Source organism: Arachis stenosperma, chromosome 1 (assembly GCF_014773155.1).
Source record: "Arachis stenosperma cultivar V10309 chromosome 1, arast.V10309.gnm1.PFL2, whole genome shotgun sequence".
Lineage (NCBI taxonomy): Eukaryota > Viridiplantae > Streptophyta > Magnoliopsida > Fabales > Fabaceae > Arachis > Arachis stenosperma.
Genome location: NC_080377.1, coordinates 35,130,807 through 35,155,889, shown reverse-complemented (window position 1 = coordinate 35,155,889; position 25,083 = coordinate 35,130,807). Strand labels below are relative to the sequence as shown.

The 25,083-nt window shown below is 39.7% G+C and overlaps 1 non-coding gene across 1 annotated transcript; it reads right to left on the bottom strand.

Moving 5' to 3' along the window:
- Positions 1–8,859: 8,859 nt before the first annotated feature.
- Positions 8,860–8,968, bottom strand: LOC130956717 (small nucleolar RNA R71). The gene has a single exon (XR_009077194.1). It is a non-coding gene; the product is annotated as a small nucleolar RNA R71 (small nucleolar RNA).
- Positions 8,969–25,083: the final 16,115 nt, after the last annotated feature.

Below are 25,083 nucleotides of genomic sequence, written 5' to 3'. Positions count from 1 at the left end.
TACCTTCCTAATGACTGGGTTGCCTCCCAGCAAGCGCTTCTTTACTGTCTTTAGCTGGACTTCTGCTAAGAATCACTCAAGCCTCAGTCTTGAGCATTCCTGCTCAAATTGCTTTCAAGATAATGCTTGATTCTTTGTCCATTACAATGAACTTCTTGTCAGAATCAATATCCTGAGCTCAACATATCCATATGGTGATACTCCTGTAATCACATACGGACCCCTCCACCGGATTTGAGTTTTCCTGGAACAATTGAGCCTGGAGTTGAAGAGCAGAACTTTTTGTCCTGGCTCAAAGACTCTGGTTGACAATCTCTTGTCATGCCACTTCTTTGCCTTTCCTTATAAATTTTTTGCATTTTCAAAGGCATTGAGCCTGAACTCCTCTAGCTCATTTAGCTGGAGCAGTCTTTTCTCACCAGCTAACTGAGCATCCATGTTTAGGAATCTGGTTGCCCAATAGGCTTTATGTTCCAGTTCCACAGCAATGACAGGCCTTCCCATACACCATTGGTATGGAGAGGTGCCTATTGGAGTCTTGAATGCTGTTCTGTATGCCCACAGAGCATCATCCAAGCTCTTTGCCCAATCCTTTCTTCGGGCTATCACAGTCCGTTCTAGGATTCTTTTTAGTTCTCTGTTAGAGACTTCAGCTTGCCCATTTGTCTGAGGATGATACGGAGTTGCCACTTTATGGCTGATTCCATATCTAACCATAGTAGAGTATAGCTGTTTGTTGCAGAAATGAGTGCCCCCATCACTGATTAGCACTCTGGGGACGCCAAACCTGCTGAAAATGTTTTTCTGGAGGAATTTCAGTACGGTTTTGGTATCATTAGTGGGTGTAGCAATTGCTTCTACCCACTTAGATACATAGTCCACTGCCACCAGAATGTAAGTGTTTGAGTATGATGGTGGGAATGGTCCCCATGAAGTCAATTCCCCATACATCAAACAATTCTATCTCTAATATCCCTTGTTGAGGCATGGCATATCCGTGAGGCAGGTTACCAGCTCTTTGGCAACTGTCACAGTTACGCACAAACTCTCGGGAATCTTTATAGAGTAGGCCAGTAGAAGCCGCACTGGAGGACTTTAGTGGCTGTTCGCTCACTTCCAAAAGTGTCCTCCATATTGTGATCCATGGCAGTGCCATAGGATTCTTTGTGCTTCTTCTCTGGGTACACACCTGCGGATCACTCCGTCAGCACATCTCTTAAAGAGATATGGTTCACCCCCGAGGTAGTACTTGGCATCTGAAATTAATTCTTTCTTTGCACATTGCTGTACTCCTTGGGTATGAACCTCACAGCTTTATAGTTTGCCATATCTGCAAACCATGGAGCTTCCTGAATGGCAAAGAGTTGCTCATCTGGGAAGGTCTCAGAGATCTCAGTAGGGAGGGACGCCCCAGCTACTGGTTCTATTCGGGACAGATGATCACTTGTTTTTCTTTCCCTTTTCTGTCTCTTATTTCTATATCAAACTCTTACAGAAGCACACCCATCTGATAAGCCTGGGTTTTGAATCCTGCTTTGTGAGTAAGTATTTAAGAGCAGCATGGTTCAGTGTACACAATCACCTTTGATCCCACTAGGTAGGATCTAAACTTGTCAATGGCATAACCACTGCAAGTAACTCTTTCTCTGTGGTTGTGTAGTTCTTTTGTGCGTCATTTAGAACACGGCTAGCATAATAAATGACGTGCAAAAGCTTGTTTTGCCTCTGTCCCAACACTGCACCAATGGCATGATCACTGGCATCACACATTAATTCAAATGGCAATGTCCAATCTGGTGCAGAGATGACTGGTGCTGTGACCAGCTTAGCTTTCAGGGTCTCAATGCCTGCAGACACTCATTGTCAAGATGAATGGAGTGTCAGCAGCTAGCAGATTACTTAGGTTTTAGCAATTTTTGAAAAATCCTTTATGAACCTTCTGTAGAATCCTGCATGCCCAAGAAAGCTTCTGATTGCCTTAACTGGCAGGTGGTGGTAATTTTTCAATTACCTCTACCTTTGCCTTATCCACCTCTATCCCCCTACTTGAAATTTATGCCCAAGGACAATTCCTTCAGTCACCATAAAGTGACATTTTTTCCCAGTTTAAAACCAGGTTAGTCTCTTGGCATCTTTTCAGGACAAGTGATAGGTGTTAAGACAGGAGCTGAATGAGTCTCCATATACTGAAAAGTCGTCCATGAAGACTTCCAGAAATTTCTCTACCATATCTGAGAAGATAGAGAGCATGCACCTCTGAAAGGTTGCAGGTGCATTGCACAGACCAAAAGGCATCCTCCTGTAGGCAAACACGCCAGAAGGACAAGTAAATGCTGTTTTCTCTTGGTCCTGGGGATCTACTGCAATTTGGTTTGTAGCCTGAATAGCCATCCAAAAAGCAGTAATAATCATGACCAGCTAGTCTTTCTAGCATTTGGTCTATGAATGGTAAAGGAAAATGATCCTTTCTGGTGGCTGTATTGAGTCTTCTGTAGTCAATACACATGCGCCACCCTGTGACTGTTCTTGTAGGAACCAGTTCATTTTTTTCATTATGAACCACTGTCATGCCTCCCTTTTTGGGAATAACTTGGACAGGCTCACCCAGGGGCTATCAGAAATAGGATAATAATCCCAGCCTCCAGTAACTTAGTGACCTCTTTCTGCACCACCTCCTTCATGGCAGGATTTTAGCCTCCTCTGTGGTTGAACCACTGGTTTGGCATTATCCTCCAACAGGATCTTGTGCATGCATCTAGCTGGCTAATGCCCTGGATCACTTATGGACCACCCAGAGCTGTCTTGTGCGTCCTTAGCACTTGAATCAGTGCTTCCTCTTCCTGTGGATCTAAAGCAGAGCTTATAATCACTGGAAAAGTGTCACCCTCTCCTAGAAATGCATATTTCAGAGATGGTGGTAGAGGTTTGAGTTCAGGTTTGGGGAGGTTTTATCCTCCTCCTGAGGAATTTTCGAAAATTCCTTTACTTCCTCTAGTTCTTCTTGATCAGGTTGAGCATCTTTGAAGATGTCCTCAAGCTCTGATTCCAGGCTTTCAGCCATATTGATCTCTTCTACCAGAGAATCAATAATGTCAACGTCCATGCAATCATCTGGTGTGTCTGGATGCTGCATAGCTTTCACAGCATTCAACTTGAACTCATCCTCATTGACTCTCAGGGTTACTTCCCCTTTGTGTACATCTATGAGAGTTCGTCCAGTTGCTAGGAAAGGTCTTCCTAGAATGAGAGTTGCACTTTTGTGCTCTTCCATTTCCAGCACCACAAAGTCAGTTGGAAAGGCAAATGGCCCAACCTTGACAATCATGTCCTCTATTATGCCTGATGGGTGTTTAATAAGCCATCAGCAAGTTGGAGGCATATCCTGGTTGGTTTGACTTCTCCAGCCAACCCAAGCTTTCTGATAGTGGATGCAGGTATTAGATTGATGCTTGCTCCAAGATCACATAGAGCCGTCTTGGTGCAACAACCTTCTAGTGTGCATGGTATCATAAAGCTTCCAGGATCTTGAAGCTTTCTGGTAAGCTTTTCAGGATGACTGCACTACATTCTTCAGTGAGAAACTTTTTTTCAGTTTCTCTCCAATCCTTCTTATATTAAGATCTCTTTCATGAACTTAGCATAAGAAGGTATTTGCTCAAGCGCCTCTGCAAACGGAATCTTTATCTCAAGAGTCCTTAGATAGTCTGCAAAGCGGGCAAATTGCTTATCCTGTTCCGCTTTGCGGAGTTTCTGAGGATAAGGCATCTTGGCTTGATATTCTTCAACCTTAGATGCTGCAGGTTTATTCCTTACAGAAGTGGTTGAAGAAGCCTTGTTAGAGAGATAATTATCAGCACTCTCAGGTGCCTGATTCTCCTTGGGCGTTTGGACGCCAGGAATGGGCGAAGATTGGGCGTTAAACGCCAACTTCTCTCCCTTTTCTGGCGTTTGAACGCCAGAACTGGGCAAGGAATGGGCGTTTAACGCCAGCTTTCCTTCCCTTTCTGGCATTTGAACGCCAATAAAATTCCTCTCTGGGCTCTTACTGTCCTCAGAGGGATTTTGAACAGTGGTTTGGTTGTCCTCTGTCATTTGTTCCTTGTTTGGCTTTTTGCTCTTTTGAGTAGTGTTATTCAAGGTCTTCCCACTCCTCAATTGAACTGCTTGACACTCCTCTGTTATCTGTTTAGATATTTGCTGTTTTGCTTGATTCAACTGTAGTTCTATGCTTTTATTAGCAACTTTAGTTTCATGGAGCATCTCTTTAAATTCTGCTAACTGTTCAGTCATCAGGAGCAATTGTTGATTAAGCTCATTCATCTGTTCTTGAGGATTAGGATCAGTGACTAATGCCATGACTTCCTCCCTTGGAACGAACTCATTGCTAGAATATAAGTATTGGTTTCTAGCAACAGTGTCTATAAGCTCTTGAGCTTCTTCAATTGTCTTCCTCATGTGTATAGATCCACCAGCTGAGTGGTCTAAAGACATCTGAGCTTTTTCCGTAAGCCCATAGTAGAAAATGTCTAACTGTACCCATTCTGAAAACATTTCAGATGGACATTTCCTTAGCATACCTCTATACCTCTCCCAGGCATTATAAAGGGATTCATTATCCTCTTGTTTAAAGCCTTGGATGTCCAGCCTTAGCTGTGTCATCCTCTTTGGGGGGTAAAAATGATTCAGGAATTTGTCTGACAACTGTTTCCATGTCTTTATGCTTGCTGTAGGTTGGTTATTTAACCACCTTTTTGCTTGATCCTTTACAGCAAATGGAAACAGTAATAGTCTGTAGACATCCTGATCTACCTCTTTATCATGTACTGTGTCAGCAATTTGTAAGAACTGTGCCAGAAACTCAGTAGGTTCTTCCTGTGGAAGACCGGAATACTGGCAATTTTGCTGCACTATGATAATGAGTTGAGGATTTAGCTCAAAGCTGCTTGCTTTGATGGGAGGTATACAGATGCTACTCCCATATGCAGCTGTAATGGGGTTGGCATATGACCCCAGAGTCCTCTTGGACTGATTAATTCCACTTGAGTCCATAATGGACAAAAGGGAAATGATGATGATTGCTAAGAGATGAATTTTGTTTATATTTTTTTTTTGAAATAACCGAAAAATTAAAATAAAATAAAGGAAAATTAAAATGAAAATTCGAAAATCAGAAGAGAATAAGATCAAAGTAAATTAAGAACTGAATCAATTAATAAAAAAAAAGATTTTGAAAAAAAAGCAATTAAAAAGATATGATTGAAAAAATTTTTTTTGAAAAAGATTTGATTTTTAAAAGAGGAAAGAGAAAAAAACAAAAAGACACCAAACTTAAAATTTTTAGAAAATCAAACACTAAATTTTCGAAAATTTTGAGAGAAAAACACAAGGAGGACACCAAACTTAGAATTTTTATGAATCAAAAAGGGATTAAGAACATGCAAAAACGAAAATTAAGAGAAAAACACAAAAAGCATGCAATTGACACCAAACTTAGAATATGAATCTAGACTCGACTAAAAGACTCTAAACCAACAAAAATAGTCCTAATCTAAGCAACAAGATAAGCCGTCAGTTGTCCAAACTCGAACAATCCCCGGCAACGGCGCCAAAAACTTGGTGCACGAAATTGCAATAACACTTTTGCAATCCCGCACAACTAACCAGCAAGTGCACTGGGTCGTCCAAGTAATACCTTGCGTGAGCAAGGGTCGATCCCACGGAGATTGTCGGTTTGAAGCAAGCTATGGTTATCTTGTAAATCTTAGTCAGGATATCAGAAATTATCAGGATTGACTGTAAAAAGCAAAAGAACATGAAATGGTTACTTGTATTGCAGTAATGGAGAATAGGTTGAGGTTTGGAGATGCTCCATCTTCTGAATCTCTGCTTTCCTACTGTCTTCTTCATCAAACACGCAAGGCTCCTTCCATGGCAAGCTGTATGTAGGGTTTCACCGTTGTCAGTGGCTACCTCCCATCCTCTCAGTGAAAATACGTCCCTGATGCTCTGTCACAGCATAGGCTAATCATCTGTCGGTTCTCAATCAGGCCGGAATAGAATCCAGTGATTCTTTTGCGTCTGTCACTAACGCCCCGCCTTCAGGAGTTTGAAGCACGTCACAGTCATCCAGTCATTGAATCCTACTCAAAATACCACAGACAAGGTTTAGACCTTCCGGATTCTCTTGAATGCCGCCATCAGTTCTAGCTTATACCACGAAGATTCCGATTAAAGAACCCAAGAGATATCTACTTAATCTAAGATAGAACGGAGGTGGTTGTCAGTCACACGTTCATAGTTGAGAATATGATGAGTGTCACAGATCATCACATTCATCCGGGTTAAGAGCAAGTGATATCTTAGAATGGAAGCAAGCATGATTGAGTAAGAAACAGTAGTAATTGCATTAATCCATCAAGACACAGCAGAGCTCCTCACCCCCAACCATGGGGTTTAGAGACTCATGCTGTGGGAGTACACAAGAAACGTGTAAAATGTCATGAGGTCATAAGGTACAGATACAATGTCAAAAGATCCTATAAATAGTAAACTAGTGTCCTAAGGTTTACAGAAATGAGTAAATGACAGAAAAATCCACTTCCGGGCCCACTTGGTGTGTGCTTGGGCTGAGCAATGAAGGAATTTCGTGTAGAGACCTTTTCTGGAGTTAAACGCCAGCTTTCATGCCAGTTTGGGCGTTTAACTCCAATTTCTATGCCAGTTCCGGCGTTTAACGCTGGAATTTCTGTAGGTGACTTTGAGCGCCGGTTTGGGCCATCAAATCTTGGGCAAAGTATGGACTATTATATATTGCTGGAAAGCCCAGGATGTCTACTTTCCAATGCCATTGAGAGTGCGCCAATTGGGCTTCTGTAGCTCTAGAAAATCCACTTCGAGTGCAGGGAGGTCAGAATCCAACAGCATCTGCAGTCCTTTTTGGTCTCTGGATCAGATTTTTGCTCAGGACCCTCAATTTCAGTCAGAAAATACCTGAAATCACAGAAAAACACACAAACTCATAGTAAAATCCAGAAAAGTGAATTTTAATTAAAAACTAATAAAAATATACTAAAAACTAACTAAAAGATACTGAAAACATACTAAAAACAATGCCAAAAAGCATACAAATTATCCGCTCATCAATCTTCATTAATCTTCAAGATGTTCTTGATGATTTCCTTGTTTTGATCTTTGAATTCTATTGACTTGAGTGATTTGTTGTTTCTCATGTGCATTCTCATCTTGTTAGTGTCAGTAGTATACAAACTGCTAAGTTTGGTGTCTTGCATGCATTGTTATTTGATTTTAGTTGCATTTTGATTATTCCTCATTATTAAAAATCCAAAAATATTTTTAATTTGTGTCTTTTCAAGTCAATAATACAGAGAATTGAAGATTCAGAACATACTGCAGAGAAATTATACAGAAAAAGCTGGGCATTCAAAAATGCCCAGTGAAGAAGACAGACTGGCGTTTAAACGCCAGCCAGGGTGCCTGGTTGGGCGTTTAATGCCCAAAAGGGTAGAGTTTTGGGCGTTAAACGCCAGAATGTGCACCATTCTGGGCGTTTAACGCCAGGATGGCAAAGGGGGAAGATTTTGTTTTTCAAATCAATTTTTTTTTCAAGTTTTCAAAGTTTTTCAAAATCAAATCTTTTTCAAATCATATCTTTTCAATCAAATGTTTTCAAAATCAATTTCTTTCCTTTTTCAAAGATACTTGCTAACAATTAATGATTTGATTGAACATTTTTAGTATGTTGCCTTTTCTGTTGAGAAAGGTTTAATGTTTGAATCATATCTTTTCTTGTTAGGTAAGTCATTAATTTTTAAAATCAAATCTTTTTAAAATTGTTTTCAAATCATATCTTTTTAAAATTGTTTTCAAATCAAATCTTTTTTAAAATGTTTTTCAAATCATATCTTCTCAATCACATCTTTTTAAAAACCAATCATATCTTCTTAACCACATCTTTTTCAAATAAGTTTTCAATCAAATCTTTTTAACTTCTAATTTCAAAATCTTTTTCAAAAATCACTTGATTTCTTTTCCACTTTTATTTTCGAAAATCAATTAAGTGTTTTTCAAAATGTTTTCAAAATCTTTTACTTAATTTTCGAAAATTACTTCCCTTCTTCTCACATCCTTCTGTTTATGGACTAACACTATTCCTTAATGCAAAATTCAAACTCCATCTTCTTTGATAAAGTTCGAATTTTCTACCTCTGTCTTCCATTTTTCTTCCTCTGACACCTCAAGGAATCTCTATACTGTGACATAGAGGATTCCATATTTTCTTGTTCTCTTCTCTTTCATATGAGCAGGAACAAAGACAAAGGCATTCTTGTTGAAGCTGACCCTGAACCTGAAAGGACCTTGAAGCGAAAGCTAAGAGAAGCTAAGGCACAACTCTTTGTTGAGGACCTGACCGAATTCTTCAAAGAAGAAGAACCCATGGCAGCCGAAAACAACAACAATGCCAACAATGCAAGGAAGGTGCTGGGTGACTTTACTGCACCTACTCCCGACTTCTATGGGAGAAGCATCTCTATCCCCGCCATTGGAGCAAACAACTTTGAGCTTAAGCCTCAATTAGTTTCTCTAATGCAACAGAATTGCAAGTTCCATGGACTTCCAATGGAAGATCCTCATCAGTTTTTAGCTGAGTTCTTGCAAATCTGTGACACAGTCAAGACTAATGGGGTTGACCCTGAGGTCTACAGACTGATGCTATTCCCTTTTGCTGTAAGAGACAGAGCTAGAATATGGTTGGACTCACAACCTAAAGAAAGCCTGGACTCTTGGGAAAAGCTAGTCAATGCCTTCTTGGCAAAGTTCTTTCCACCTCAAAAATTGAGTAAGCTCAGAGTGGAAGTCCAAACCTTCAGACAGAAGGATGGTGAGTCCCTCTATGAAGCTTGGGAAAGATACAAACAATTAATCAGAAAATGTCCCTCAGACATGCTTTCTGAATGGAGCATCATAGGTATTTTCTATGATGGTCTATCTGAACTGTCCAAGATGTCTTTGGATAGCTCTGCTGGAGGATCTCTTCATCTGAAGAAGACGCCTACAGAAGCTCAAGAGCTCATTGAAATGGTTGTAAATAACCAATTCATGTACACTTCTGAAAGGAATCCTGTGAACAATGGGACAAGTCAGAAGAAAGGAGTTCTTGAGATTGATGCTCTGAATGCCATACTGGCTCAGAACAAAATATTGACTCAACAAGTCAATTTGATTTCTCAAAGTCTGCCTGGAATGCAGAATGCACCAAGCAATACTAAGGATGCTTCATCTAAGGAAGAAGCCTATGATCCTGAGAACCCTTCAATGGAAGAGGTGAATTACCTAGGAGAACCCTATGGAAACACCTATAATTCTTCATGGAGAAATCACCCAAATTTCTCATGGAAGAATCAAGAGAGACCTCAACAAGGTTTCAATAACAATAATGGTGGAAGAAACAGGTTTAGCAATGGCAAGCCTTTTCCATCATCTTCTCAGCAACAGACAGAGAACTCTAAGCAGAACCCCTCTGACTTAGCAACCATGGTCTCTGATCTAATCAAAACCACTCAAAGTTTCATGACTGAAACAAGATCCTCCATTAGGAATTTGGAGGCACAAGTGGGACAGCTGAGCAAGAAAGTTACTGAACTCCCTCCTAGTACTCTCCCAAGCAATACAGAAGAAAATCCAAAAGGAGAATGCAAAGCCATAACCATGGCCGAATTTGGAGAGGAAGGAGAGGAAGTGGACGCCACAGAGGAAGGCCTCAATGGGCGTGCACTGACCTCCAATGGGTTCCCTAATGAGGAACCATGGGAATCTGAGGTTCAAAATGAGACCATAGAGATTCCACTGGACTTACTTCTGCCATTCATGAGCTCTGATGAGTATTCTTCCTCTGAAGAGGATGAGTATGTCACTGAAGAGCAAGTTGCTAAATACCTTGGAGCAATCATGAAGCTAAATGACAAGTTATTGGGAAATGAGACTTGGGAGAATGAACCTCCTTTGCTCACCAAAGAACTGGATGACTTGTCTAGGCAGAAATTACCTCAAAAGAGACAAGATCCTGGAAAGTTTTCAATACCTTGTACCATAGGCACCATGGCCTTCAAGAAGGCTCTGTGTGACTTAGGGTCAAGTGTGAATCTCATGCCTCTCTCTGTAATGGAGAAGCTAGGGATCTTTGAGGTACAAGCTGCAAGAATCTCACTAGAGATGGCAGACAACTCAAGAAAACAAGCTCATGAACTTGTAGAAGATGTTTTGGTGAAGGTTGAAGACCATTACATCCCTACTGATTTTGTAGTCCTAGAGACTGGGAAGTGCATGGATGAATCCATCATCCTTGGCAGACCCTTCCTAGCCACAGCAAAGGCTGTGATTGATGTTGATAGAGGTGAACTGATCATTCAAGTGAATGAAGAATCCTTTGTGTTTAAGGCTCAAGGATATCCCTCTGTCACCATGGAGAGGAAGCATGAAGAGCTTCTCTCAAATCAGAGACAAACAGAGCCCCCACAGTCAAACTCTAAGTTTGGTGTTGGGAGGCCACAACCAAACTCTAAGTTTGGTGTTGAACCCCCACATTCAAACTCTAAGTTTGGAGTTGGGAGGTTCCAACATTGCTCTGAGTACCTGTGAGGCTCCATGAGAACCCTCTGTCAAGCTACTGACATTAAAGAAGCGCTTGTTGGGAGGCAACCCAATGTTATATTTTATCTATTTTCTTTTGTTATTTTATGTTTTTTTTGTAGGTTGATGATCATAAGAAGTCACAAAATCAATTGAAAAAGCAAAAACAGAATGAAAAACAGGAAGAAAAACAGCACACCCTGGAGGAAGAACTCACTGGCGTTTAAACGCCAGTGAGGCTAGCAGTTGGGCGTTTAATGCCCAGTCTGGCACCATTCTGGGCGTTTAACGCCAGAAAGGGGCACCAGACTGGCGTTAAACGCCAGAAAAGGGCAAGAACCTGGCGTTAAACGCCAGGAATGGGCACCAGTCCGGCGTTTAACGCCAGAAATGGCTCAAAACGTGATTTTGAGCAACATTTGGTGCAGGGATGACTTTTCCTTGACACCACAGGATCTGTGGACCCCACAGGACCCCCACCTACCCCACCACCACCCTCTCTCTTCTTCCCCCATTCACCAATCACCTCAATACCTCTTCCCCAAAAACCTTTCACCTATCAAATCCCATCTTTCTCTTCACCACTCACATCCATCCTTCTTAAAACCCCACCTAACCTTCCATTCAAATTCAAACCACTTTCCCTCCCAAACCCACCCATAATGGCCGAACTCCATCTCTCCTCTCTCCTATAAATACCCTTCTTCATTCCTTCATTTTCACACAACCTAAACACCACTTCTCCCCTTCTTTGGCCGAATACATAGCCATCCCTTTCTCCCTCATTTCTTCTTCTTCTACTCTCTTCTTTCTTCTTTTGCTCGAGGACGAGCAAACATTTTAAGTTTGGTGTGGTAAAAGCGTTGCTTTTTTGTTTTCCATAACCATTTATGGCATCCAAGGCCGGAGAAACCTCTAAAAAGAGGAAAGGGAAGGCAAAAGCTTCCACCTCCGAGTTCCCCAATGAGGAACCATGGGAATCTGAGGCTCAAAATGAGACCATAGAGATTCCATTGGACTTACTTCTGCCTTTCATGAGCTCTGATGAGTATTCCTCCTCTGAAGAGGATGAGTATGTCACTAAAGAGCAAGTTGCTAAATACCTTGGAGCAATCATGAAGCTAAATGACAAGTTATTTGGAAATGAGACTTGGGAGGATGAACCCCCTTTGCTCACCAAAGAATTGGATGACTTCTCTAGGCAGAAATTACCTCAAAAGAGGCAGGACCCTGGGAAGTTTTCAATACCTTGTACCATAGGCACCATGACCTTCAAGAAGGCTCTGTGTGACTTAGGGTCAAGTGTAAACCTCATGCCTCTCTCTGTAATGGAGAAGCTAGGGATCTTTGAGGTACAAGCTGCAAGAATCTCACTAGAGATGGCAGACAATTCAAGAAAACAAGCTTGTGGACTTGTAGAGGATGTTTTGGTAAAAATTGAAGACCATTACATCCCTGCTGATTTCATAGTCTTAGAGACTGGGAAGTGCATGGATGAATCTATCATCCTTGGTAGACCCTTCCTAGCCACAGCAAAGGCTGTGATTGATGTTGATGGAGGTGAACTGATCATTCAAGTGAATGAAGAATCCTTTGTGTTTAAGGCTCAAGGATATCCCTCTGTCACCATGGAGAGGAAGCATGAAGAGCTTCTCTCAAATCAGAGTCAAACAGAGCCCCCACAGTCAAACTCTAAGTTTGGTGTTGGGAGGCCACAACCAAACTCTAAGTTTGGTGTTGAACCCCCACATTCAAACTCTAAGTTTGGTGTTGGGAGGTTCCAACATTGTTCTGAGAAAATGTGAGGCTCCATGAGAGCCCTCTGTCAAGCTACTGACATTAAAGAAGCGCTTGTTGGGAGGCAACCCAATGTTATATATTATATATTTTCCTTTGTTATTTTATTTTATTTTGTAGGTTGATGATCATGAGAAGTCACAAAATCAATTGAAAAAGCAAAAACAGAATGAAAAACAGGAAGAAAAACAGCACACCCTGGAGGAAGAACCTACTGGCGTTTAAACACCAGTAAGGCTAGCAGGTGGGCGTTTAACGCCCAGTCTGGCACCATTCTGGGCGTTTAACGCCAGAAAGGGGCACCAGACTGGCGTTAAACGCCAGGAAAGGGCAAGAACCTGGCGTTAAACGCCAGAAATGGGCACCAGCCCGGCGTTTAACGCCAGAATTGGCTCAAAACATGATTTTGCACGCCATTTGGTGCAGGGATGACTTTTCCTTGACACTTCAGGATCTGTGGACCCCACAGGATCCCCACCTACCCCACCACCCTCTTTCTTCTTCACCCATTCACCAATCACCTCAACACCTCTTCCCCAAAAACCCTTCACCTATCAAATCCCATCTTTCTCTTTACCACTCACATCCATCCTTCATAAAACCCCACCTACCTCACCCTTCAAATTCAAACCACTTTCCCTCCCAAACCCACCCATACATAACCGAACCATAAGCCCCTCCTCTCCTATATAAACCCTTCTTCACCCCTTCATTTTCACACAACCTAAACACCACTTCTCCCCCTCTTTGGCCGAACACAAAGCCATTCCCTTCTTCCTCATTTCTTCTTCTTCTACTCTCTTCTTTCTTCTTTTGCTCGAGGACGAGCAAACCTTTTAAGTTTGGTGTGGTAAAAGCATTGCTTTTTGTTTTTCCATAACCATTTATGGCATCCAAGGCCGGAGAAACCTTTAGAAAGAGGAAAGGGAAGGCAAAAGCTTCCACCTCCATGTCATGGGAGATGGAGAAATTTATCTCAAGGGGTGCATCAAGACCACTTCTATGAAGCTGTGGCCATGAAGAAGGTGATCCCTGAGATCCCTTTCAAACTCAAGAAGGGTCAACTTTGATCAAAAGTTGGACCAAGTCCTCACAGTTATTTGTAAAGAGGGCGTTCAATGGAAGAGAGATTCAAGAGGAAAGCCGGTTCAACTGAGAAGGCATGACCTCAAGCCCATCACTAAGAAAAGGATGGAGCAAACAAGAGACCCCACTCATCATGAAATCCCTGAGATGCCTCAAGGGATGCACTTTCCTCCATAAAACTATTGGGAGCAACTAAATACCTCCCGAGGAGAATTGAGTTCCAACATGGGACAACTAAGGGTGGAGCACCAAGAACACTCCATTCTCTTCCATGAAATTAGAGAAGATCAAAGAATCATGAGAGAGGAGCAACAAAGACAAGGAAGAGACATTGAGGAGCTCAAGCACTCCATAAGACCTTCAAGAGGAAGAACAAGCCGCCATCACTAAGGTGGACCCGTTCTTTAATCTCCTTGTTCTTTATTTTCCTGTTTTTCGAAAATTTATGCTTTATGTTTGTCCATGTTTATGTCTTATGATCATTAGTGTCTTAGTGTCTATGCCTTAAAGTTATGAATTTTCTATGAATCCATCACCTTTCTTAAATGAAAACTGTTTTTATCACAAAAGAGCAAGAAGTACAGGATTTCGAATTCATCTTTAAAACTAGCTTAATTAGTTTGATGTGGTGGCAACACTTTTGTTTTCTGAATGTATGCTTAAACAGTGCATATGTCTTTTGAATTTGTGATTCATGAATGTTGGCTCTTGAAAGAATGATGAAAAAGGAGACATGTTACTGAGGATCTGAAAAATCATCAAAATGATTCTTGAAGCAAGAAAAAGCAGTGAATACGAAAAAAAAAAGAAAAAAAATAGAAAGAAAAAGAAAAGAAAAAAGAAAGAAATAAAGTTGTGATCCAAGGCAAAAAAGAGTGTGCTTAAGAACCCTGGACACCTCTAATTGGGGACTTTAGCAAAGCTGAGTCACAATCTGAAAAGGTTCACCCAATTATGTGTCTGTCGCATGTATGTATCCGGTAGTAATACTGGAAGACAGAGTGCTTTGGGCCACAGCCAAGACTCAATAAGTAGCTGTGTTCAAGAATCATCATACTTAACTAGGAGAATCAATAACACTATCTGGATTCTGAGTTCCTACAGAAGCCAATCATTCTGAATTTCAAAGGATAAAGTGAGATGCCGAAACTGTTCGGAGGCAAAAAGCTACTAGTCCCGCTCATCTAATTTGGAGCTAAGTTTCATTGATAATTTGGAGTCTATAGTATATTCTCTTCTTTTTATCTTATTTGATTTTCAGTTGCTTGAGGACAAGCAACAATTTAAGTTTGGTGTTGTGATGAGCGGATAATTTGTACGCTTTTTGGCATTGTTTTTAGTATGTTTTTAGTACATTTAGTTGAGTTTTTAGTATATTTTTATTAGTTTTTAGTTAAAATTCACTTTTCTAGACTTTACTATGAGTTTGTGTGTTTTTCTATGATTTCATGTATTTTCTGGCTGAAATTGAGGGACCTGAGCAAAAATCTGATTCAGAGACTGAAAAGGACTGCAGATGCTGTTGGATTCTGACCTCCCTGCACTCGAAGTGGATTTTCTGGAGCTACAGAAGCCCAATTGGCGCGCTCTTAACGGCGTTGGAAAGTAGACATCCTGGGCTTTCCAGCAATATATGATAGTCCATACTTTGCCCAAGATTTGATGGCCCAAACTGGCGTTCAAAGTCACCTTCAGAAATTCCAGCGTTAAACGCCGGAACTGGCACCAAAATGGGAGTTAAACGTCCAAACTGGCACAAAAGCTGGCGTTTAACTCCAAGAAGAGTCTCTACACGAAAATGCTTCATTGCTCAGCCCAAGCACACACCAAGTGGGCCCGGAAGTGGATTTTTATGTCATTTACTCATCTCTGTACACCCTAGGCTACTAGTTTTCTATATATAGGACCTTTTACTATTGTATTTTCATCTTCTGATCTTTGGAATCGTTTGATCTTTAGATCTTTTGATCACTTTGGGAGGCTGGCCTCACGGCCATGCCTAGACCTTGTTCTTATGTATTTTCAACGGTGGAGTTTCTACACACCATAGATTAAGGTGTGGAGCTCTGCTGTACCTCGAGTATTAATGCAATTACTATTGTTCTTCTATTCAATTCCACTTGTTCTTATTCTAAGATATTCATTCGCACTCAAGAACTTGATGAATGTGATGATTATGTGACACTCATCATCATTCTCACTTATGAACAAAGTGACTGACAACCACTCTTGTTCTACAAGCAAACGAGGCTCTAATGTTTATCTCTTGGATTCCTGATACACGATGCATGGTTGATCGCCTGACAACCGAGCGCTCGCCTGACAAACGAGCCAGCCATTCCGTGAGATCAGAGTCTTCGTGGTATAGGCAAGAACTGATGGCGGCATTCAAGAGAATCCGGAAGGTCTAACCTTGTCTGTGGTATTCTGAGTAGGATTCAATGATTGAATGACTGTGACGTGCTTCAAACTCCTGAGGGCGGGGCGTTAGTGACAGACACAAAAGAATCAATGGATTCTATTCCGGCCTGATCGAGAACCGACAGATGGATAGCCGTGTCATGACAGGGTGCATTGAACATTTCCACTGAGAGGATGGGAGGTAGCCACTGACAACGGTGAAACCCTTGCATAAGCTTGCCATGGAAAGGAGTAAGAAGGATTGGATGAAGACAGTAGGAAAGCAGAGAGACGGAAGGGACAAGCATCTTCATACGCTTATCTGAAGCTCTTACCAATGATATACATAAGTATCTCTATCTTTATCTTTATGTTTTATTCATCATCTATACCCATTTGAGTCTGCCTGACTAAGATTTACAAGGTGACCATAGCTTGCTTCATACCAACAATCTCCGTGGGATCGACCCTTACTCGCGTAAGGTTTATTACTTGGACGACCCAGTGCACTTGCTGGTTAGTTGTGCGGAGTTGTGATGAAGAGTTGAGATTGCAATGAGCGTACCATGTTGATGGCGCCATTGATGATCACAATTCCGTGCACCAGTACGCATGCCTCATGCGTACGCCTGACACGAAGTACGTGATTCAGTTAAAGAAAACGTGGCTGATGATTTCTAGACCCTCTCAAGCCCAAATTCAACTCATTTCTGAAGTATTAAAAGCAAAATTCAAGAGGGAACAAGGAGAGAGAAATTAGGTTTAGTTTAGTAACATGTTTTAGGTTATTTTCTAGAGAGAGAAGCTCTTTCTTCTCTCTAGAATTAGGTTAGATTTAGTTAGTTCCTCTTAGATTTATGTTTTGATGCTTGTTTTGATTTAGTTTTCTTTATCTTTCTTTGTTTAATTGCCTTGATTCTCTTAGTTTTCTTGTTGATTTCTCATTTGTGCCACTTTTAGTTTCATGACTCTTGTTACTTTTGATTTTTATTAAATGCATTTGGTGTTTTTATGTTTATTGATGTTTAATTTAGTTGTTCTTATTGTTATCTAGCATTTGGTAGCTTTAGATTTTATTATTATTGCAATTTTACCATGCTTTTATTTTATACCTTCCAAGAGTTTGTAAAAATGTCTCTCTTAGTTTTAGGGTAGATTTTTACACTCTTGGCTTGGAATTGAGAAACTTAGGTAACTTTGATTCCACTAATGTCTGAGTTGATTGACAATTTGGAGATTTTAATTAATCTCGTTTCCATTTAACGAGAAAGACCTATGGATTGAGATTGATTAAATCCGATTGACTTATCTCGTCATTAGAGGTTGACTAATTGGGTTTGCTCTTATAATTGTCATGTCATGGTTAGTGATACAAGAGTCTTTGATGTCCGATATTGATTGGAGATTTAGAGTTGTTAGTTGTTCTTGTTATAAGACTGACTATGCCTATTTGACTTTCTCCCGATGTTGGAGATGACTAAATGGAATTAACTCTGGATAATCACTAGTCCCAGGAAATCAGTTACTAATTCAAGAGGTTATCAAAACACCGTCCGTCTTAGTCATGACCTCGGTCGACCTCCCGGTCACGAGCCATCACTCTTGGACCTTCCCAATTCTCCAATACCTCATGAACAGAATATTACCCGAAGATCCCAAGGAAGTAAAACGCTTGAAGTGGGAAGCTATGAACTACACCACAATAGCAGGGTAATTATACAAGTGCGAACTCTCACATCCCCTCCTCAAGTGCATAGAACCCGGTGACACGGACTACATACTTCGTGAAATCCACGAGGGATGCTGCAGCCACCACGTAAGCGGGAAGACCCTGGCCCAAAAGGTTATCCAAGCATGATACTTTTGGCCTTCCATTATTAAGGACTCCCTCTAACAAGTCAAAACTTGTGATAAGTGCCAAATCCACGCCGATTTCCACAAGGCCACCCCGCATCAGCTCAGTGTCATAGCGGCAGATCGACCTTTCGAAACCTGGAGAATCAACCTCGTTGGGCCTTTTTCCATGGCTCCCGGGCAGCTCCAGTACCTCATCATTTCCATCGGCTACTACACTAAGTGAGTCGAAGCCGAGCCCTTGGCCTCCATCATGGCCACCAATGCCGGAAGTTTTTTCGGAGATACGTCATAACCCGATTTGGGATCTGCGGTATCATAATCTCAGACAAAAGAACCCAATTCGCAAACAAGCGATTCAAAGAATTCCTAGAAGAACTCGGCATCTCCCAACAGTTCAGCTCGGTAGAACATCTGGAGACCAACGGGCAAGTAGAAGCGGCCAACAAGATAATAGTGAAAGACCTCAAGAAGTGGCTCGACGAAGCCAAAGAACTCCGGGCCGACGAACTTGGATCCGTCCTATGGTCGTACCGGACTTCCCCCCAAACTTCGACTGGAGAAACTCCCTTTCAGTTAACATACCGCGTAGAAGTTGTCATCCTGGTAGAAGCTGGGGACCCCAGTCAATGTAGAACTATGGGAGGATTGATGAAAAAGCAAAGCAAGACCTCGTAGACGATGTTAGGAGCATAGCCCTAAAATAGAGAATAAGCCTAAGGTACAATCACGGCATGATACGACGAGACTTCGGACTAGGGAACCTCGTCTTGTGACGAAACAATATTGGTCTCCCCATTCTCGAAGAAAGAAAGCTCACACCCAACTGGGAGGGCCCCTACCAAATCAAGACGGTAATCGGAAAAGGAGCCTACATGCTCGAACGATTAGACGAGACTGAGATCCTGAAATGCCACCAACTTATGGCATTACTACATGTAAGAACAACATCTCAAGCTACGAGACCAAAGTTGTTTAAGATGTCTTTTACTTTGCTTTGTTTTCCTTTTATTTAAATTATTACTATTTTTGCAAATTTACTCTTATCGGGTACTCTTTTCTACCTGCATCAGGAAGTTTTAATGAGGCCCAAAACTTTAAATAAAGCTCATTCCTTTTTTAAAAGTATTGCCCTATTTGATGGCACGAACTAAATGCAGCTTTCCCTGGGGACCAATCACCCTTAAGACCAAACAAAATACGGATATCCACAATATAAATAAAACTAACACGGCCCACCAAAAGGCCCATTACTTACAAACGGTCCATCGAGAGACCTCAAGATATTCATGACAACACGAGTAAAATGGCCTAAATATCCCCGTAATAATAAACAAGCAAAGTCAAAAATGGCTTAAAAAACAAAGTGTTATGCCGAGAAAATAGCCTACAAACTTAGAAATTTTAAGAAAATTCACTCTAAATCTACGATCTGGCCATCTCTGATGGTCTTGAACACCCCCCATCACGAAGACGTCTACACCCGAAGCAAGGACCAGGGCTTGGGCCCTCATCGTCTCCTCGGCAATCAAAATCGCGTCCTTAACATCTTCCAGTAGCTCTCTCTTCTCCTTCTTCAACTTTGCCACCTCGGCCCACAAAGCCTCCACCTCAGACAGCACCACGGTAGCCTTGGATTCAGCATCGGAGGAGCACTTGCGCTCACTAGCAAGCTGAGTGAGGAGAGAAGTTTTAATCTCAAAAAGATGGAGAAGCTCGGTACCAGCATCCTCGGCATCCTTCGTTGCCTTTAGCCGAGCTGTCTCCACCGCCTCCAACTCCTCTTTTAGGTTCCTGACCTCCTCCTGAGATTGGCGAAGCTTGCTGTCCAAAAGACCCACCTGAGCCAATACCGGCTCCGCCTAGCGGATGATAACGGCAGTGGGGAGAAGATCTCGATATGTCAATCTCGCTTGACCAGTGATGTTACATCCTGGAAATACTCTTTGGTACCCCGGGAGGAGGTACTGGTCAATAAAAGTCAGAGCATCAAAACTCCGATCCATCTTCGACGGGACCGGTCCCTCCTCCTCCAAGTTCTTACCACTGCTTCCATCCGCCGACCTCCTCCGCTTCCGACTTGCCTCAATAGCCGAAACTACGACCACCTCCTCATCAGGCCCAGTAGTGACTATCTCCTGAGAAACGGTTCAGGAATTCGCCTGAGGACGGGATTGAGAAGCCGAGGGAGAAGCATCCGAACCAGCTTCCTGAACTATAGCGGCTTTCAACCTTGCCAATTGATTCAACCCACCGGCCATATGGACTGAAAAAATAAAAAGCAAAGTGAAACATAAGTCTTAAATTCGGAAAGAAAGGACATATCAATAAACTTCCAGACAACACACACCAATATAAGTCCGGCACGTCTCTGGGTCACCCATGACATCTCGGGGATTCAATGGTCGCTCCCCAAAGATTAACTACAAGACATCATCAATTTCTTTGTTTTTGGTAGAAGGCATCTCATAAGTAACGCGCGTCAAGTACGATGCCCCGGCTCCGAAATTCCAATACGTTGTGAACCGACGTTCGCCCTCCAGGGTTAGCCAGGATAGATGGTGGCCCCGAGCAGGATGTACCTTGAAGTACTCCCTCTTGAACTCATGAAAGGATCCTCAAATAGACCAAATATATGTCGATTAGGCTGGGACCTAAATGATACGTACCCCTTTTTGTACTTTCCCACCTTGGTCGGTAAGGTACACAAAAAGTAAAATAAAAATACATTAACCTGCACCGGAAGCTCCAAGTACTCACAAACTAACTCGAAGGTCCAAATGGCGGCCCATTTATTAGGGTGCAAATGAGACAACGCCACGAATCAATGATTTAGTAGCACCTGGACGAACTCCAGAAACAGGAGACGCACCCCCAGCCGTGTAAACATTGACTCGTACGCCCACATCCAGTCGGCAACACGGGGCGAGTCAGGGTTTATGTAGGAAACCTTCTTGTCGGCCCCGGGGAGCACGAGCTCATATTGACGCCCTGGATCGTCACCCCCACAGATCTTCCCTTGGTCATGGAGCCGCTGAAGATTTGCCTCATTCACTTGAGACGGTGTTCCCCAAAATCAAAGGTCACCTAGTAATACGTCCGGGAAAACCACCGGTCGGGATCACGGGAGCTCCAACACCCTCACTCCTCTATCGGGCAATACCTAAAAAGAAGAGGAGCATCCCCATCAAGCCACCAAAACCATATGGGAGAAAATCATGCAAACATAAATCTACCTAACACAAACTAAAACTACGCCTAAAACAGTGGTTCTCACCCCTCTACTCCTACCCAGAAAACAACCACAACATGAAGAAATGCAGAACACATAATAGACGAAAGGAAAAACGCAAAAATAGACATTCAAAACATGCGCCAAAAGAATGAGAAAAATACTTGATAGAAGAATTGAGTAAAACAAAAATCAGGGAGCAGCATAAAGCACTGGACGGACACACAAAACGCACAAACTGGCCAAAAATTCAAAACGGCAAAGAAAAGAATACAAAACGGTAGAAAGAAGAAATATGAGGCAGAGTGAAAGAAGAAAGGAGAAACTATGGGTGAGGGAAATAAAAAGAAATATAAACGGCTACAAATTAAAAACCAAAACGCCCCAAAAACAAAAAGGCAAGGGTCAAAAGGGGAAAGAAACCAAAATGTTCCTTCACATTAAATGTCATTATGTTACCTAGGAGAATGCAATTGACAAACTTTCCCCTAGGAATAACAACGGACGTATGAAGAGACGCCTAAACCACTCGACGGTTACCGATCTCACGCGCGACACCCAAACAACGCGCTCCTCGCCTGACCATGAAACGGCTAGGAACTCCCAGAATTTCTGACTCGATCGGAGAAACCAAACAGTGATCTCCTTGCCAAGCCACAACGATAAGTAAAATTTCCTCCAGCGATAAGACCGAGCACGCTCACTCTCTCACTATGGGGGTAGCTGTTACGGACCCGGTTCCCAGGTCCTACACTGAAATGGCCTCCAACCCGGTTACTCGGGATTTGACCTCCCTTATCTTAGCTAGATAAGATAAGATGATGACGGTCCAAACCGACCCCACAATCTCTAACTAACATTTGAATTCAAATACCTCACTTATCTTAGCCAGATAAGATAAGATGAGATAACTACCACCAGATATATAAAGGAGAGGCAGAGGCCTCCTCAGGTACGTCACTCATTCTACACATATTATACCTCTCAGATTTATTCCGACTTGAGCGTCGGAGTGTCTTTGCAAGTACCACCCCATTGCTTCAGTCAGATAATCTAGCGACTGCCTTGACTCGCAAATCTCCGATCTATCTCATAACCTGTACCAAAGACATCTAGTACCATTTTTAAAACATCAGAACTAACACTTTTTGGAATGGTAATTAGGATTATTAAAAGTTCAATGAAAGCACAACTTTGAGAGAAATAAATTCAACAATTTTACAACAAGTTAGACCACTTCAATTTGAAAAAACTAACCCAAAGAATTTTACTTTCATCCAAAGGTAGAGAGATTTTACAAAGTAGATAATGACCCTAAAATTGTTAGAAGTGAATAAGGGTTGTTTTTTGTATATAGTGAAAAATAATAAAAATTCTAATTCACAATAATCTTGATGGCATTATTGAAGAGATTCATGTGTAGTTAATGATTTAAATTTTGGTGTGTATAATAGAATAAATTCCCAATAAATATGTCATGTATATTTTGTTGTTTTATTTTTTACTTCTCTCTTGGGATCGAATATTTGGTGTAACAACTATAAAAAATATTTAAAATCTTATTATGATATAAATAAAAACATTAATCGAATAATTACATAAAATTTTCTTACACATGTTGTTTCATTATAATATAAGTCGTACAAATTTTTATATTTTCTATTTCAAATATATGCTGTTCCATTTGTAGTTTTAATAAGATTTTAAATATTTTTTTCATTTATAATATTTAGATATAATATTAATTTCATTTTTTATAAATTTATCCATAATAATGATATAATTAAAAAAAAGAGAATGATGTAATATCAAATTGTCCTAATTTAAACTATCTCTTTTTAAGAGGGTAATTTTGTTTATTTATAAAAGTTTTTTTCACTATTACCAAAATGTTTGTTTTATTTTCTTTAATCGGTGTATTTTTTATTTTGGGATAATTATTATGAAACGGAAGAATATTTAAAGAATATCTTAACAAATGAACTTATTTTATAAAGACAAAATCACCAAAATATAGAACCAAAAAATTAATCCAAAAGATTGAAACAATATAAGAAAGTTTTTAAAGATAATGAATTTTTGACAAAATAGTACAATTGTCAACTCGTCTCTGTAAAATAAATATTGACGTGTTATTATTCACGCTTTGCCAACAAAAACAAAATATTAATTAAGTTGATAGTTAGACTATTATATCAAAACTTTATGATACTTATTTCAAACATTTTAAGTTATTAAACCCGTCCATAATAAAATATCTTTACCCTTTTTTATTTCAATATGTGTATATTAGGTATAATATTTTTATTTATTGTCCAAAATTTTTCTGATCATGATAGAAGATAATGATTCTAATTATAATATGATAAAATTAATATATGATGCATAATTACTGTATTTAATAAAAAATTACCTTAATAATAAATAATTTACATATTTATTTTTGTTTTACTAAAGTCTATATATAGTATTTTTCTGTGGTACATGAATCTAAATTTGAGAGTCAACTCATAATTTTATATTTTTTTTTACTATTTCATAGAATAAGAATGTATTCTTCGTTTTTTATTGAAGTTGATCCTTTTAAAGTACAATTTATAATTTTTTATAATGTTTTTCATATATTCATTCTATTATATTATTCTTTTGATAATTTATTAATTATTGTTACTTTAAGTTATTCTTATCGTCTAATGTTCTAGTTCGATTGTCTTTTGCCACAATCGTTTACAATGTATCACATCCATGAAATACCTCATCGAATTGTCTTCACTGATTCGGGTTCTAACTACATGGATGTAAGCGTTCAAAAAAGAGGCAATAATCTCTACTTTACCGAAGGATAGTTGGATCTACTCACCTATTATGACTAACCTAATGGAATGTGGTTAAAGTTAGCTTTCTTGGGAGGAACTCGATTTTTGATTGAGGAATTGTTTCCACAGAACTTTATAGGGCAGGTTCAAGTTTCATCCCCTCCATGCTTTTTACGTCTGCCCGAAGATCTTCGAAGTGAAACACATAATGAGATTGAATTCCCTCAGTTTAAGTTCAATTTTACTAAATTCGTGACAAACTCGGATATGCAATTTTAACGATAGGTAATATATTTAAATTTTTTTATTTTAAGTTTTTTTTTATTAGAATAATTTTATTAATCAGATTTTTACACTTAATAACAGAACTGATGTGGCATGCTCTTAAGATATTTCCTAATTTATTTCATTTAATTCGTTAAAGCAAATCAATTATAATTAATTAATTATATCAATTAATTAATTTGATTAGACATTTAAAGCTCACTATTTATTATAATTTATATGAATTGATTATTATAATTAATTATATCAATTAATTAATTTAGTTAATTATATTAATTATTTGATTTGGTTGGAGTAAATATCGAATTATTTAATAAATAATAAATATGATAACAAAATATATAAATTAATTTAATTAGTTTATTTTTTTCAATATCATCTATTTATACTAGATTAAATGTTTTTTACTCATTCGCTTTCTTTTCTCTCTCTCCCTCCTTTCCTCTCTCTCCCCCTCTCTTTCGTGTTTGGGTACAATTTTTATAATTTATTGAATTTTTGTTTCTTTTATCTTTATTTATACATTTCATTTTTTTATATATTTTTAAAATTTTTATTTATTTTAATTGCTTATTATTAGGCGCACACTTTTTTTTTTTTATAAATTTTAACTTCTGATTAACAAAAAAAATTTTCATGTTTATGTTGTTTTTAAATAATGTTACTATAATTTTGTTTCATAATATTTTATTTTGTCATGTGTACTTAAATTCATATGTTTATTGTCTTTTTTTGTGATTCACAATTAATATATACATTGTTCGTGTATGTTTTTTATATGTTAATGTTTTTATTGATTCTCTTTATTTTATTTTTTTTGTATCTCTTTGTTGTTCTTTATTTTAGTTATATATATTCATTGATTTCTCTGTATTGATGTTCTTTTTATTTGAAGTATCGTGACAATTTAGAGTGTATGTTGTGATCCATGTGATATTCGTTAATTTGGTGTATCTTTTTAGATGG